This window comes from Morone saxatilis, unplaced genomic scaffold (genome assembly GCF_004916995.1).
Source record: "Morone saxatilis isolate NCDOM2014 unplaced genomic scaffold, NCSU_SB_2.0 Contig10, whole genome shotgun sequence".
Classification (NCBI taxonomy): Eukaryota; Metazoa; Chordata; class Actinopteri; family Moronidae; genus Morone; species Morone saxatilis.
The window spans coordinates 15,300,824-15,305,807 of record NW_023339652.1 but is presented as its reverse complement, the minus strand read 5'-3'; the positions used below and the strand labels follow the sequence as shown (position 1 = coordinate 15,305,807).

The 4,984-nt window shown below is 38.8% G+C and overlaps 1 protein-coding gene across 1 annotated transcript in view; it reads right to left on the bottom strand.

The window, feature by feature from the left end:
- The window catches only part of zgc:162331 (uncharacterized protein LOC793007 homolog), a 33,813-nt gene that overhangs the window by 21,155 nt on the left and 7,674 nt on the right, over nucleotides 1-4,984 (bottom strand). The gene's annotated exons all lie outside the window — the stretch shown is intronic.

The following is a 4,984-nucleotide window of genomic DNA, read 5'->3' as shown; positions in this document are numbered from 1 at the left end:
CTTCACTTCACAGACCAGGAAGCTTTGTCCATTATGTAAACTGTATATAGTAACAAACCATCTTGCCCAGTCAGGTTAGGTGATGAAGACCAACTTAGTTTAAGACAGGGTCAGTGATCGTCTCCTTTTCAGGAACACTCATTTAAGCAATTTCTGCAGTGAATAAATGAAAGAATGTAAACACAGTTCATTTTGAATTGTATAATTAAAATTCATGCAGAGGAATATAAAAAATGTACTTAAAGAGGACTCTACATGGAGGGAAACCTACTGGTAGCAACTATTGGATACTACCCTTGAAGTTTGCAGGCTCAGACACAGTTAGACATATCAGGGTTAGAAAATATACAATTTAGGTCAGCTCTCCATTACAGATGGGCTCAGTACCCTGTGGCGGTTGCATACCCTGAAACACACAAACCCCTGTATTATTCAGGAGTTCACTTCTGACTCTTAAACCAACAAAGACCCCACAATTATATCAAAAAGAGTTTTTGACATTATTCACACGCATGTAACACTGCAGTATGGGACCAACCAGTGTTCATATTGTATTTGTTTGCATAATATCTACTGTTAAATTCTGTTAAAAATAACTACTAAAATCACACATTTCTGTATCATTGCAGCCACAAATTTTTCTTTGCTTATTGTCAGCTGGAAAGTGAGCCTAGGATCAACTTGGAGGACTCACTGCAGCTGGATGCACAGTTTTCCACACCAAGACATTTGTAGTACAAGCTCAACTCACAAGGTAGGCATTTGCGGCATTTGCTCTGCAAAGCTAACAAACATTGGCTCAGGTCAAACTACACCACAATGCTCGTTTGCCCTTATTTCTCTAAGAACTGAGCTCTCATACATAAAAATCCCTGGTCACACAAATGTGTTCTTGCAGTATGTCACCATCATACTCCTCCTTGCCCTGTGGTGCAACGGTAGTGCGTCTGACACCAGATGGTGTTCAAATCACACCAGGGTCATTTGTTTGAGCCCATTACTTGTACAAAATTAAGTATATCAGAGCTTGAGAATAAGCAAGCTGACTGTCCAGACTTGACAAATGAAAGTAGATTTTTATTTCTACTGCGTAATTAATTCAAAATGACTGTTGAATCTCTTGTGTTTTTCACCTGCAGCCATGCGATGAAAAACGTGACTTCTGTTCCCTAACTTCCCCTGTAGGCAGGGGAATCTGTGCACGATTTCCCATTTGTGTTTGCCTGTGCATGTGCCTGCATCCTCTTATGGGACTATATGTGTCACAGGTGGATGCTCAGGTGTAATATGATGACCCTGATAGCTCTTGTTGATAGCTCTCCAGTCAGAAAGTCCATGCAAAGACATGAATAATTGATGCATCTGGGACCAAAAATAGGAGAAAGATGGAGAGATAAAAGAAAAGAGATTGAGGTGGAGAGCGATTAAAGAGTGATAGAGGAGCAGGCAGAATGAGCGATGACATGAGCGCAGGGAGGAAAACAATCAGAGAGAGAAGGAAAGACAGCAAGAGATTGGAAAAGAAAGACAGATGAAGTGAGATCCAGCGCTTTTAGCCCGAGAAAACTGCCTTCTATCGAATGTTCGGCCAGTAAATGGAGACGCGTTGAGCTCTGCTGCCGCAAAACTACATTATTTACAGCCACAGCTTTGCCAAAGTGGACACAGGAAAAGGCTTCAAAGGACTGATCCAAGGTTTTATTTTAAGCCATCAAATTATAGCTGCACTAGGCAAGGTTTTTATGGTAAAAATATACCCATCCTATCAGAATAAATCAGAAAATGGAGCTTCAACTGGGAAGGTGGTTTCAGGTGTCAGACTTTAATTAATGCTGGAAAACACAGTTAATGCACAGTAAGTGGGAACTTGAAATGCTGGATTAAAATACAACATAGTGATGAGTTAGCCCTCTCGCCGAAAAATCCACCACCCACTGAAGAAGAGCTGTTGTTTTGTGATATCTAGGTAGAATCATATCAATCATAATAAATATTTTATGTGTGACTTGAAAGAGGTCCCTCGTAGTGACGGACACAGAGCCAACTCTGCAGTGTTTTTGGTCTCTTTTAGCTCATTGTTTTGGTTTTTGAGCCCATGACTTGACTGTCATCAACCTCATTTTGAGCCGCAAAAGGCAAAAGTTCTGATAAGCTCCCTTACCAGCACTAAACAGCCGACAGACACAGTTAGCAACTAGCTCATGAAGAAAGTGGAATACTTTGGACTTTTGTCAGGTGGCCGGAAACACGACTCCAGGTAAATGCTAAAGTTGCTCTTTTTTTTCCGTAGGCAACTGTTTGCTAACGTACTCGGAAAGTCAGGGTTTAAAGGATTCCAAGAAATCTTCCAAAACTGGATAGCTCACCTGGTTTAGCTGGTCCTCTGCAGTCCATTTAGCAACTTGATACACAAGAATGACGAGAAAGACACATTTGGGCTAATCTCTATTTACACATTTAAAAAAAAGCTAACATCTTGGTCCGTTACCTACAGATTCTGCATTCATAATATATGTTTATAGAGATTATTTATATATTCATTTGACATTTACTACTTGGACAGCACACATGTATTTGTTATGTAAAAACCATAGTGCTCATGAGTGTGTTCTTTACTGTAGCTCAATGAACACATAACAAGCGTACTTTGACTTGAGTCAGTTGGAGTCCCAAATCTATAAATTTGATGACTGTTCATCAACAATATGCTGTAATGTAATACAGCAAAATGCCATACTACAAGGACATCTTGATTCAGTTTGGTGAACTTATTATGTAAGCAGGCATTATTCAGTCTCTAGTGATATTCAGTACTTGTATTAACTCTTTTCAGTGTTTTAAACATGTTTAGTTGTAATTATCTGTTGTATTATCTTAAGTTTGTTTTCCTCATTTTTTCTTTGCCATATTCGTTGCAATGACCCACTTTCACATCTGCATTCATTCAAATTTTACACAGACACTGATTACAAACTTAAGTTTGATCGGAACATTAACAATCAATAATATATAGTATTTTCAATATGCTACTTGCAGCCTTTTTATACATCAATAAATCATTACCACATTCATTATGAAACATGCTATATGTATAACTAGTGCAAACAAATGAGATGGTCACTGAGCAGACTATCAGCCTCAACTCTGCATTTCACATTGCGGTTAAATTACAGTGTAAATCTGCTGAGTTGCTTCATGGCACAAAACACAGAGCTCAGATGGTTGAGCTCAAACATGGGCAACTGGTGCTGACCGATGTTCATCACGTGTTCACACTTTTAAGAGAACTGTGTGTGTGTTCATACCAAGTGAAAAGCACTTGTGAGAAGGATTATGAGGATTAAGCAAGCAGCCGGGCAGATATGGATGAGATAGGGTGACACTCACATTGGTACTTGTCACTCTCCATCCTTTGTTAAACTGGAATGTGAAACTGAGGTTTTTTTTATTATTAATCTAACAAAGAAGTCTCTCCAAGAAAATAGTCTGCATATCAAATGTGATGACAAAGAGGAAGATGATGGATCTGATTGAAGTAACAACTGAGACAAGAAAAATTTAAAAAAGCAGTAGTAAACACTGTTGAAAACAGTATTAACAGATTTTTTGGCCACTTGGTGGCAGCAGAACAAGCTGTGACCACAACATTAAAACGTGTTTGCAAACAGCGGCCCATTTACACACTGCAATAGGCACTGAGAAACATTACCAGCAATTTGGAGTTGTTTCTGTGGCCAGCCAACAAATAGATCTCTGTGTGTTCATGTGAGATTTATTCTGCAAAGAGTGCTAACTCAAACATTTTAAGTTCTTTTCTTTTCTTTTCTTTTCTTTCTTTTGCATCAAAATCGTTGATTAACACCTGAAACTACTTTCTCTGTTCAAGCCCCATTTTCTGATTTATACTGATAGCATGGGTGTACTTTTACCATAAAAACCTTGCCTAATGCAGCTACAATTTGCTTTAAATTAAATTCTTTCGGTGTGCTTGCACAGCTGTTATTGCTTTTCACAGTTTGGAGACGGTGCAAAGGAAATGAACTGTTTCTCCTTTTTGAAAATACAATAAAAACAGGCAAGGTCTAATAGCTTGGGGAACAATTTTGTATACCAGAAAAAGTTCAAATGATTTTAAGTTCTGACGTCTGGAAAAACATGCAACACCACTGCATAAAAAAAAATGACAGACAGCGCTCGCTTCTGAGCTTATCAGCTAGACAGAGGAAACACAGACTCATTCTTTTGATGAATAATAAAGCTACGAGCATGTACAGTGTGGTTATTTTGCTGTGTATTAAACATCACACACACACACACACACACACACACACACACAGACAGAGGCAATGGCAATCTGCAGCTCTGTCACTATCAACCTAATCCCTAATGTGACATCTTAGAGCACATTAAATACTGTTATATAACACAAAAAACACAGCACACCAACACACACATGCAAGTATACACGCTCACACAAACACATGCATTTTAACACAGCCTTGAGTCTTGAGTTTGTGTGTTTCTGTCTCCCTGCGCTACATTCATACACACACATTACTCATGCATAATATATTGTGTATGTGCATCCATGCATGCGTCATACTGTGTCAGTGTGTCCCTATACGCTACATAGTTTGTACCTGTGTATTAGTGTGTCCCGTGCGTATGGGGCACAGCAACATATAAAGCCAATAAGCTGTGCAGGGTCACACAGGACAGAGGGGCTTTCCTCTAACGAGAGGTTAACGAACGGACAAGACAGCCCTTCTCACTGGGGAGTTATCTGTGGCATCAGCTCAAATGATGGAGATCTGGAAGAATTCTTGGGAAGAATCTGTGGATAATGAGGTCGCACTGCACACTTATTTCATCATGTAAATACTCATCCTGTAAATACTCAAATGCCTTGATTCTGATTGTTGATTGTTTATTTTATGTCTTGTTGATTGTTTATTTTATATCTTTTCTATTTTTCAATTTTTTT